Below are 12,240 nucleotides of genomic sequence, written 5' to 3'. Positions count from 1 at the left end.
TCTCAGCTCCCAAAGGCTTCTGAGCACCTCTCTTAGCATCCTGTGTGTGTGTGTGTGTTTTTTTTTTTTTCCCACATCTGGAGGGCAGGAGGTGAGCCTGAGTGCCACTATTGTGACAGGCAAGAGCAGGTGCCTTTATGCAGCAGCCAGCTGTGGTTTGAACACCTGCAGATTCATTTTTAAGTCGTGGAGTGGTTCACGGTTACCTGTGAAGCAGAGGTTTTATTCTTACTTTACAAGACCCAGAGAGAGTGCAGGACTTGGTCTCAGACCCTTAGTGAGTGGTGGATTCAGGATCCTCACCCGCCTTCCATCTGGAACGCGCTCTGGCTCTTTCCTGTGGGCTCGGCTCCCTTCTGAATGGCCTTTGTGTTTCCCTTGGCACCTGGCAGGCTGTCTGGCATATGCTTGGATACACGGTACATGTTTTGTGACAGACGAACAAAAGAGAGATGGTTTCCCTTTGGCTCTTTATGGAGGTACATTCTGTCTCCACCTCAAGGTCAGTGTACTGGCCTGTAGGTGACCTTGAGATTGTTCTCTGGCAGTTCTTGATTCCCCATTCTGGAATCCCAGCCTCTGACAGCTTACCTCAGGATCCGGAGACCATGACAGGAGGGACTCTTGAGGGACGCCAGGGCCAAGAGATTGTGGCCTCACGCTCAGCATTGCTGTCCCCTCCTTGTTTGAAGAGACCTCTGTCCTGTGGCTTCAGCAGGCTGGGACTTGGCCGTCTTCGGTGAAACCATCTTCCAGTGAGCACTGTGGAGGCAGTGGTGTGTCAGTGACACATCAGATTTGAGATGGGTCCACTTTCGCTACGCGCTGGCCGGGCAGCCTTCGAGAGGTCGCTGCACTCCTGGAACCATCTTTTCCGCATCTGTGACCAGGCAAAATCACCTCCGCTCTACCTGCTTCACCTCCCAGGTGCCTGAGTAAGAGAGCGAGACCCAAATCCACACCTCCACTTTTGCCACTTACTGCCCATGGGCATGTCACCACGTTTCAGAGCCTCAGTGTTCTCATTTGTAAAATGGGACCATTTAGCGTGGGGTTGCTTTGCTCGTGCAGGAGTGGGGCGCCCTTAGCTGAGACCCCTGATAAATGGCGGTCCTCATCAGTGGTGACATTCAGCCTTTCCTGAGCTGCAGGACGAGCTTCTCAAAGGCCAGACCCACCTCCCTGTTTTAACCTGACTTGGAGCTTCTCCAGACTAGTATATTGAGGCGGGGAGGGGAACCGGCTGATTTTATTCATTCTCTCCTTCCCTGTCTGGGACACTTGATAAAAGCTCTATGAGAAAGCATCATCAAGATCATGTTTTGGGGCGCCTGGGGGGCTCAGTCAGGTAAGCATCTGACTTCGGCTCAGGTCATGATCTCACGGTTTGTGGGTTCGAGCCCCACGTCGGGCTCTGTGCCGACAGCTCGGAGCCTGGAGCCCTCTTCGGATTCTGTGTCTCCCTCTCTTTCTGCTCCTCCCCTGCTTCTGCTCGGTTTCTCTCTGTCTCTCAAAAATAAATAAGTGTAAAAAAAAATAAAAAGATCATGTTTTGGGGGGGTGCCTGGGCAGTTCAGCTGATTAAGCATCTGAGTCTTGATTTCAGCTCAGGTCATGATCTCACAGTTTGTGAATTTGAGCCCTGAGTCTGGCTGACAGTGCGGAGCCTGCTTGGGATAGTCTCTCTCTCTCTCTCTCTCTCTCTCTCTCTCCCTCTCCCTCTCTCCCTCCCTCCCTCCTTCCCCCTCTCCCCCTCTCTCTCTTCATGCCCCTTTCCCACTCACACTCGCTGTCTCTCAAAAATAAATAAATAAACTTAAAAATAAAAGATCATGTTTTTCATCCATTTCTGAGGGCAAAGGTCTTTTTCCCCCTCTCATGAAGTTAACTCTTTACGTGTTCATGACATTCACTTATCTCATAACCTTCCCGTGAACTCCTTCCAGCTTTCCATCAACCCCGGAGTCCCCCAGATTCTCAGAAGGACAAAGCCCCTGTGGCTTAGGAGTTAAGTCTTTGATGGCCTGAAAAGGGGTGAGTGGCCTCACCAGGTTGAAAGAAAGGTAGGAACTTAGCCAAGGATGCATGAGGTTAAGGGCCATGATATTTGTCCTGTTATGCTTTTCTACTTGTAGAGGCGGGTTGTGGGTATGGCTTTAGGGCTCAGACTGCCTGGGTTCGCATCCTGGTTCTGCTGCTTACCAGCTCTGTGACCTTGGGCAAGATTTATCCTCTCTCTCTGGGCCTTCTTCAACTTTCAAATGAGGAGTGGTACACCGCCTGGAAGGGTTGTTGTGGAGATCAAGGAGAACCTTCCAGCACATTGCCTGGCTCATAGGATGTGCTCTGCCAATGTCCCTTCCTTTCCCCCTACCCCGGTTCTTTCCATCCCCACCCCCGTCCCGTTGTCCTATCCCTCTCCTAACCAGGCTCTGGTTCCCACTGGTAATTGAGCCTTTGGCTGGTGGCTTCTTCTTAGATTCCAGTTCGAGGCGCCATGCCTTCCCGAACCAGCCGTTGACTGGCTTTCATACGGTGCTTCTGCTGAATGAAGAGATAATCATACCGGAGCTTGTCAAGAAGAGTAAACTGGGGAGTCGCTGAATTTACATTCTGTCCCATTGATTTTTTTTTTTTTTCTTTTCGAAGACTTACTTACTAGTTGCCATCTGCTCTGAGGGAAGGAGACATCATGTTCATAAATATATAAATAATCGAAGTCAACGAGGAGATCTGTTTAAAGAAGTGTGGCTGAGAGTGATTTTAATAAATATTTAAGATAATCTGAAACCATTAGAGGAATTGCAGGGTTTATGAAAAAACTGGAAATGTGTTTTGGAGAAGTTTCTTTTCTTCCCAAGTCAAGTAAGTGTCAAGAGTAGAAAATGAGGGCAGAGCATCTTCTGACCGTGGACACAGGGCCGTGAGGGACGGGAAGGGCCGCCAGTCCGTTTGTCTCTACTGTGGGATGTTGGCAGTGGGGTTGTCACCCATTTATAGGGACTGATGGGTGGGGACGTTGAGGGTAGCCAAATCCACAGAACCAAGGGGAAGGGACCTCAACATTTTTGAGAGGTACTTGAGACTCGGGCGACCAGTGGATAACACATGTCAGGAATCGCCCTGGGGCCTGCACATTTCAGATCCTGCCTGTGGGAGTCAGTGGCAAGCTTCTAGAAGGTTCCTAAAGACACATCTTTTTTTGGTTAGCGATGGGCTGCGTTTTAGTGAGTCCTGCTAAGGCCCATAAGTTGGAAGGCTTCTAGGTGGTCAATGCGAGGGATGTGGGAGTAGGGGCACATGAGAGCCGAGGAGCATCTTGGAACAGGGCTTCCCAAACTGGAGTGTTCCCTCAAATCACTTGGAGGTTTCTCTGCAGATTCTGAGTCAGAGGTGGGGGTGGGCAAAGATTCTGGTCCGGGGACCGCACTTGGAGTAGGGAGAATGTGGAAGCCCCCACTCCCGTCGTTCATTCAGGACCCGGAGCTCGTAGATGTGAATCTGAACGTGACACTGAGTGGCATGGGGCAGCTCGGCAGTGGAAGAGGCAGCCAGGCCCATGATACACACAATTAAAAAGACGGAGGCCTAGAACAGATGACTGACAACACAGAGGGCTGGGCAGGCCCAGGAGGCACCGAACAAGCCCCACGAGGCCTGGACCCTCTGAACAGTTGAGGTGGGGAGGGCGGCATTGTGAGCGCAACAGGCCTTCACATGTGGTTGTGGGCTGCAAGGATCGAGCAGGAAGTTCATGCTCAGAGGGTCGGGTTTTAGGCGTCCAGTAGTCTTAATTTAACACACGAGGGAACTGGAACCCAGAAGGGGAAGCATCTTGCCCAAGAGACCAAATCAGGCCTGGAACCCAGGTCTTAGCCAGGCCCCTTCACGTGGCTGCGTGGTACCTGGGGGCCGACCTCAGCGCAGGGCAGCCCCAGCCCAGGGGATGGTGCCGGCTGGACGTCCTGCCCCAGCTCAGCGGTACCGGTGCTGGTGACCTTTCTGCCACAGGGGACTAAGCCCAACGCAGGAAAAGCGACAAGGTTGAATTCAGGCTCCGTCAGAGGCCGATGGCCCACTTGCCCTTCCCCTGCCAGCACCCTCAGATTTGGGGAGTACAGTGGGGAGCATTCACACAGAGGAGTCAAGGACAGGAGGGCACTTGGGCAGCAAGCAACTTTGCTTGTCTGCTTCAGAGATCCTCCCGTGACCGGCTCTGTCTGGCCACTTGGAGCTCTTTGGGACGTAAACCCAGTGCCTTCTCAGCAGACGCTGCCGCACTGTGGAGCCGGAGGAGCCCCTGCCCAGCGGCCGCGTGACCTTGGGCCAGACCCTCACCTTGCTGAGCCAGAACGGTCCTGGTCCCGGATGAGGCTGGGCTAGCAGCGCCCGGTGTCCCGGCATCCCGGGTGACTTGGGGGACTAAACGGTATCAGGTGCTTGAAAGTTGCTAGCCAGCCCCCCCCCCAGAAACACTCCCTGTAGGTCCACCTCCCGCGGGACGTAGCCCCAGGTGAGTGAGCACTGATTTGTCCAGTGCAGGTTTCCGTCCAGGGCCTGCCCTTGGAGGAGATGGGGGGTATGAATTTGATGGGGGGGCAGGTGTTTCTTTAAGACACCTGCAGACTGCTGGGGTGGCTTCATGCAAAACCAGACGCCGTGGTTGGCCCCTCTGGGGGTCTTCTTTGGCAGGGGGCGCTGGCAGGGTGAAGGACTGTGCACCGGGGGCCAGGTACATCTCCGTTCACAGCCGGCTCCCTAGCTGTGGAGTCTTTCAGATCGCACAGCCTCGTCTGGCATCACAGTGCCTGTTTCACAGCTTGTTGTGGCTCTTACATCAGAAAATGTCTGACTGTGCCTGGCTCAGGGCCCGATGTCTGAGAGGTGCTCCATGATGCAAGTCCCCTGTCCGCACAGCCTCCGGGGCTGGGACTCGGGGAGAGGAGCCTGCAGACTCAGGGAGGCCTTCCCTGCCAGTCTCTGCACCAGCCCCAGCTTTGCTCAAAACCAGAGCTGAAGTAAAATGCAGAAGACAATGTGGAAGTGAAACTCGGCCAATAACATCCTAAAATGTCTGCCCTGCTCCCCTGAACTCTAGTTTTGTGTACTGCTCTGAGTCCCCGAGGCATCAGAGGCCAGCCAGTGTGCACAAGATCACACGGGCTTGTGAATGAAAGTAGAGTGAGGTTTTCCAGTCCTTTCTGAGCACACCTTGGTTGCTGTCAAGCGTTCAGTTCATAATGGAGGAACCACGTCCATCCTCCCATTCAGGGACTATCATTAAGTGAACGCCTACTGTGTGCTAGGCCCTGTGATGGGTCCAGGTGGGGAATACACACTGTGTGTCCCCACTGCCACCCACTCAAGTCTCTAAGGGCCTGTGTGGCTTGAGAAGGAAGGCTTTGTTTCCTTGGGCTAACCCACGCCCAGCCCCCCCTAAGGCCCGTCCTTGTCACCCAGGAACTGGAGAAGCTCTCTGGCTAGATTTGGGGACAGGAGAGCAGGGGCAGTCATTTGACGCCAGAGAGGACAGAGCAGCGGGCTGATTGAGCAGGGCAGGAAAGGGGACTGAGGCAGCATTTCCAACCCTTTGTGCAGGCATTTATGGCCCAGGCAGAGGCCTCCCGAATCACACGGCTCCCGTGAGCATGTTGTGGCTTTTGTGATTTTGTTTTGTTTTGTTTTAAAATAATAACCACTTTCCCTGTTGAGCGTGGACGATGTGTGTCTGCGTGTTTTATTTCTTTTCTTTTTTTTTTTTAACGTTTATTTATTTTTGAGACAGAGAGAGACAGAGCATGAATGGGGGAGGGGCAGAGAGAGAGGGAGACACAGAATCTGAAACAGGCTCCAGGCTCCGAGCTGTCAGCACAGAGCCTGACGCGGGGCTCGAACCCACAAACCGTGAGATCATGACCTGAGCCGAAGTCGGACGCTCAACCGACTGAGCCACCCAGGCGCCCTTGCGTGTTTTATTTCTTATGTTCGTGGGAACTCCGCGAGGCAGGTCATGTTATCCCCTATCTGACAGATGAGGAGACAGAAAACTCAGAGGCTGATGGAGAGCAGAGCTAGAAGTAAAAGCTGCCTCACCAGCTTCAGCTCCCACCTGCTGTTTTGACTGCCCCTTTCAGGTGAACCTTGAACATAACTCCCCAAATCTGTAAAGTGAGCGGTGTACCTGAGTAGTTTCTGCTGCTGCTCGATGCTGCTGGAAGGGGGTGGGTTTCTAAGGTTGGGGCGGGGGGGGGGGGGGGTGTTCATGGTAGGCATCTCGGCCACCAGTGTCACCAGAACCACCTGCTGTGAACAGCCAGCCAAGGAAGGTCAGATTTATAAAGCACTTTTGCAAGGAGATGGAGGACTTGGGCTAATTTGAGTCTTGAGGTTTTTTGGTAAATTCAGTGTGAAACTGACTCACGCTATTAATACCCCTCTTGATGCATTTGGTGTTGGGATTTGCAGCGCATCGCATGGTCTGCAGGCACCCCCACAAGAGAAAGATTTGGCGGGGGGGGGGGGGCGGAATATGGGTTCTGTGGGTTCGTGTGTCAGGGGGGTTGAATTGTAAGGGAAATCTCAGTGTTTGGACAGCGGTCGTTGTAGCCTTGAGAAAGTAAGTGGACACAGTATTAAATGCCTCTGCTTGTTCCTCCCATCTACTTTCAGTATGTGAACTTGCCAGAACATTCTACGCATGTGTTCCCTCTTCCCCAGTATTCTTCCATCTGACATAATCTGGTGTACTTAAGCTTCCAGGGTGGGAGGGCCAAGAATCTACATTCTGAACAAGCCCTCTCCGGTGATTCTGGTGCAGACCCAGTGTGAGAACCCCCAGGTCCTGTAATCTCCTACCCCTGTAACGATCTATTTCTAACTCCGGGGGTGCTGGGGGTGGAGTGGCTGGTGTTCAGATGGAAAGGACGTCGAAGACCACCTTAGTCCCATCCTTCCCAGACCTTTTCAGGCCATGGCTCACCTAGGAAACAGGATTTGTAAGGTGTGGGTCGGGTGGTGGGTAGGAAAAGGGGAAACATCTCACAGCTGGAGGTGACTGACCGCAGGGCCCATCTGCCCAAAGTGCTGAGGAGGTCAACATCTCAACACGGGGCAGCTCTCTCTCGGAATCCCACTTGGGCAGCGCTGATTCTCCTCCAAGGTGGGAGCCTGTTCCGACAGCCAGAGGAGGCCCAGAGAGGTGAGGTGAGTTGCCCAGAGTCACACAGGAGTTTGGGAATCATCTAGGTCACTCTTAGAAAGAAGGAGGGAGCAGGCCAGGGAGGTGAAAGCTTGCTAAGGGCTGTACAGGCAGCTCAGGGCCCACCGTGAGGACAAGTTTTCATGCCCAGACAGCCCGTCCTTGGCAGGCTGGTTATAAAGTCAGGGGCCCTCCCCCCCTTCCCCCCAAGCGTTCTCCAGCCTGGGAGGCCTGGTTTCCTGTTGTGATCGGAGACTGATTTTCTGCTACTACCTCACAGCACATCCCTCGAGCACCCAAGGAGGGCAAACCTTAACACAGCAGAGTTGTCTTAATCGTGACTTTCGGAAGTCCTGATGAAAATGAGGCATGAAGCCTGGTAAAAACGATCTCAGACAGTCTCCTAAATTGGCCCTGAGGGATCGTTTGCATACGGTGCTTTTGTGTACGTGATGCTGTGCAGTAACATGTTGCATGAAATGTTTCTCATGCACAGTAGTGTATGATGTACCATCAAGTACAGTATCCAAAAATAACACAAATAGAAATTAAATACCACAGGCAAAATATGCTTTTATGTTATTTAAACTCTTTAAAATAAAAATAAAGCGTTTGCCCCTTTGAGTAGAGTTGAATACGGCTGAGCTAAATTAGCACGTGATATATGGTTGCATTTATGTTGTGCTAGATGGGGGACCTCCTCAGAACGTGCCGTTGTCCTGACCCAATTGTGGGCTATATATATTACATATATGTATGTGTGATTATTCTAGGGGTCTCTCCTGCTTGAGTGTAATTAACTTTGGAGAGAATTTTTTTGTGTGTCCAGCTGTCCTGTGTGTCGGACCCAGTGGACACGACGGAGGCAGTCTCTTTGGCCCTAGTGAGGCCTGACTCTTTTTTTTTTTTTTTTTTTTTCTAAATAAAGGCAACATCCCTGGTCACAGCAGCCCCTAGATTTAGGACTTTTGACTGCCATTGATCCCACACATCTCCAGGATGTGGTTGGATGCCCCAATCTGGAGTTGATCTGAAAGGGCTCCTGCATCCATGAGGGACCCCAGCCTTGGGAGATGACCCCGCTCCCTGAAGCCCTGCCTCCAAGTGGGACCTTCTCTTTCCCAAGCAGCGTTTCTCAAAGTTTCAGTGGTGAAATGCAGGGGAAGTGTAGAAAAACGACATTTGCATACTTGTGACTTTCCCCTAGACCTCTCGCTTGCAGAAGTAAATGAGGAATAAAGAAGGTATGACCTTTGGAGTGTCCCCACCCCCTCTTCTGCCAGCACCTCCCCTCATGACCAGGAATGTGGTTGGAAAATGCCTCTCTCAGGCAAATTGATCTTTGTCTCCAGACCTTGGACACTTAAAACCGAAAGAGAAGGAACCTGATCTTTCGTTCTCCATCATATTAAGTAGCTGTTGGGGCAGGAGGGAGAGGGTATTTGATTCCACTTTGGAGCTTGTTCTTGTATGTGTTATGGAGCTCCCATTCAACAAGGGGGAGTTGAAAAGCCCTTGAGATTGCCTGTGCTGATGTGCATAGGCTGGAATGTTCCATAAGAGCTCAAGGCAGAGAAAACCCAGCAGGTGCCCCTATCCCCACCCCATGATGCCCTAGGAGAGGTGTCCCCAGCCCCAGGAAGGAACCTGTGTCTTTTTTCTCGTGGCCAACTGGGTCTTTGTAGGTCTTGTGGCCAACTGGGTCCTACAAAGACCCTTCTGGGAAACTATGGAATTTATGTTAAGAGTCATGAAGATACTTGTAACCTTTGATCCGGTGAACCTACTTCTGGCAAGATATCATAAAGGAACAATTCCGAGTACGGACAGAATGTTGCACAAAGATGGTCAGCTCAGCGCCTTTGACAGTAACAAATTGGAGGTAACCTAAGCATCTGAAATTGATCAAATACTTGAATCGGTCATGCTGTAGCCCCTCAAAAGAGGGCGCAGGAGGCTGGGAGGAAACTGAGAAAAGCAGTCATTTGTAGGGAAAAAGTTTGGAAGGAAATACACACCAAAACGGCATCCGAGGTTGTGGCAGGGGGCTATGAATGTGGATAAATTTCTTTTCCTTTCTCTTTTATGCATTTTCTGCAATGTGGTTATGAGATTACTTTTGCTGGAAGAAAACCTTCTCCTCTCCCCTCTTCTCTGTTCCTCTCTGATCTCTTTTTTTTTTTTCAAAGAAACCGAGAACTCTACTGTTTGCAGGAGAAGAAAGAAAACCAGTGTTTAGATCACTTTATAAATAGTGTACGACAGAAGAGAGCAATGACTAAAACTTAGACCCAGGCGTCCCCGGGGTTAACATACTAACAGCCTTGCCAATAGGACTGGAACACAGCTGGAGAAAGACAGCTAGCGGTTCTTGAATACTAACAGCCACCCAGAGCGGACCCTCCTAGACCCATGGAGAAGGAGTCCCTGTTGCCTTTTGATAAGGGAGGTAACCTGAGGTCAGATCATGTGACTTTTCAAGACTCACCGCCAGCCCTCTTGGTTAGCAGGTGATGGGGCGAAGGGCATCTGGGGACACCCCAAAGCCAGTGACTCTCCTCAAGTCATATAGAAGTTACTTTCAGGGAAGGGTAGGATGAATGACAGCTGCCCATTAAGAACAGCCCAGTGTTTTCTGCGTGGGCGACTCCGAGGCAAAAGTGAGCTTCCGGCTCAGGTGGAGGGAGCTGTGGTCTCCGCGGGAGGTCGGCGAGCTTCTGTGCACCCGCACTTGGGTGCCCCCCCTCCTCTGCCTGTGCATCCAGAGAGGGGGGTGCCCTTGATCTCTTAGGAGAAGGACCGCTCTTCAGAACCTGCTGCCTGCGCCCTGTGGCGGCTTCCAGCGGGCAGGGAAAGGATGCGTCAGCCCTTCTGAGAAACCCGTTAAAGGGCAGCCCAAGGCACCTCGGCGGGGGGCTGAGCGCAAACCGCTTAGGGGACTGCAGATTTCCAGACAGTCTCTGTGGTATTTAAGACGCCGTTTTCTCTCAAGTTCTCTGTCTGCCATGCAGCCCACTTGTCATCCCTGCCTGGGATGGAGAGGTTTTGGGAGAGGTTCTGGTTAAACTCCTCAGCCACTTTTTTTAAGGAAGGCACAGAGCATCCAAAGGTGCCTGGTGCACAAGTGCCACGTGTATGCTTGATGGATCAAGGTATGAACTAATTTTCTGCCTCGGGCGGAAAATGGGAAGTGTTTTTAAGCATTCATTTAAAACCCCAGGATTCATAATCTTGATGTACGTGTGTATTTGTTTCTGTGTTTAGATACGAAGGGAGACACGGTTGAAGCTCTCACATTGACATTTATTGAGTGTCCAGAACATTCCTCGTTTTCTCCATTCCCTTTGCCCTCTGTTCTCCTGTCGGGCACGTGAGCTGTGCTCCCCAGCCCCTTCCAGAAGAACCGGTATGTGGGGCAGGCAGGTGTGCTGCTTTGGGTGAGTGAAGGAAGAACAGAACGGAAGCTCCAGCTACTTGCTGGGCTGGGCCCCGGCTTCCCCAGCTGAGTCACGCCTGTTCCTCTCGCTGCAGTTTCAAGGGTCAGAGGAAAAAAGTGAAGGACCAGAGATCAGAGTGAAAAGCTGGCAAAGGCGCCTGTCACCCAACTAACCCCGTCAGCGCCTGGTGGGGGAGACGGAGTTGAGCTCAGCAAACGGGAGCTGCCGGCCCTGGGGGTATGTTGAGCTAGTTTGGTGAAAGGTGGAGCCCCGGAGAAAGGTTGAAGCCTATGGCAGCCCCAAGGGTGCACTTCCCTGGGGACATGGGTTTCAGGGGCTCCCGAGGGGGCCGCTGCTGGGCACACAGGCTATGCCACTGCCACGAGCTGCCACTCGGCTTCTCCCAGCCTCCCACCCTTCGCCCGTGGAGCGGTAAAACACTCCTTACTCAAGAGTGAGTTGGGTGATATGTCTGTCACCTCCCCACGTCCCTGTCCTAATGACCATTTACCGTAGGAGCACGGTCACCTTGCACCCTTCCAGAGCGCTGTGTCTGCTTTCTGGGGGCGGAGGGGGGTCATTTTCTAGGTCTGCCCTGCTCTCTCCTCTCCCCTCTTCCTTCCCTGTCCCCCCTCCCCATCCCCCCTCTGCCTTCCTGCACCCCTTTCTCAGAGCATGGGACAATTCCTCCGTTAGACTGAATAATTGAGAGCTAACTCTAGGAACAGACGTCTATGAATAGATGTGCTGGAAGAAAGCATTTTTGCCAAGTTTGAGCTGAGCTGAGTATTGTCAGCACTGAATTAAAGATGAGCTTCCTGGCTCTCTCTTCTACTTAGCATTGACCAAACACTATGTCTTGAATCTTAAGGAAAAAAAAAAAAAGAAGGAAGAGAAAAAAGTCAGGGGTTTATATGACAGCAAGTAAAGTCTAATCACAACACTTCCCATACGTACAGAGTTTTGTATATGCTGTGGCCTTGTTGCACTAAACATCGCTGAGCCCTAAGACTAGGCCTCTTTCTTTTTCTTTTTTTAAATTTTTTTTAATGTTTATTTATTTTTGACAAAGACAGAGCATGAGCGAGGGAGGGGCAGAGAGCGAGGGAGACACAGAATCCGAAGCAGGCTCCAGGCTCGCAGCTGTCAGCACAGAGCCCGACGCGGGGCTCGAAGTCACAGACCGTGAGATCATGACCTGAGCCAAAGTCGGACGCTCAACTGACTGAGCCACCCAGGTGCCCCTGGGCCTCTTTCTGTTTAAGGTCCACAGGTCAGGCCCGTAGTGTCTGGCTCCAAGCGTGTCTGCAGAACGAGTGCATACTTTTTTCAGAAAATTGAAGCCCAGAGAGGTTGAGTGATCTGTCCAAGGCTGCACGGCTGGTCAGGACCAGAGTTGGAACTTAATTTCTCGGCCCTGGCTACTCTTAAACTCCACTTGGTGGTCTCCTCACACATGCTCTTCAGGACGACAGGGAATCCAGAAAGTCAGAGACACAGCTCAGCTAAAGGAAAGAGTTTTACCGAGGCCTCGGCGCTCCTTTAGTCCGATGGCTGGTATTCCTTCAGCCTCAAAATTAGCCTGCTCTCTTGGTGGCCACATAC

Source organism: Panthera leo, chromosome F2, assembly GCF_018350215.1.
Source record: "Panthera leo isolate Ple1 chromosome F2, P.leo_Ple1_pat1.1, whole genome shotgun sequence".
Classification (NCBI taxonomy): domain Eukaryota; kingdom Metazoa; phylum Chordata; class Mammalia; order Carnivora; family Felidae; genus Panthera; species Panthera leo.
This window is presented reverse-complemented; position numbering follows the sequence as displayed.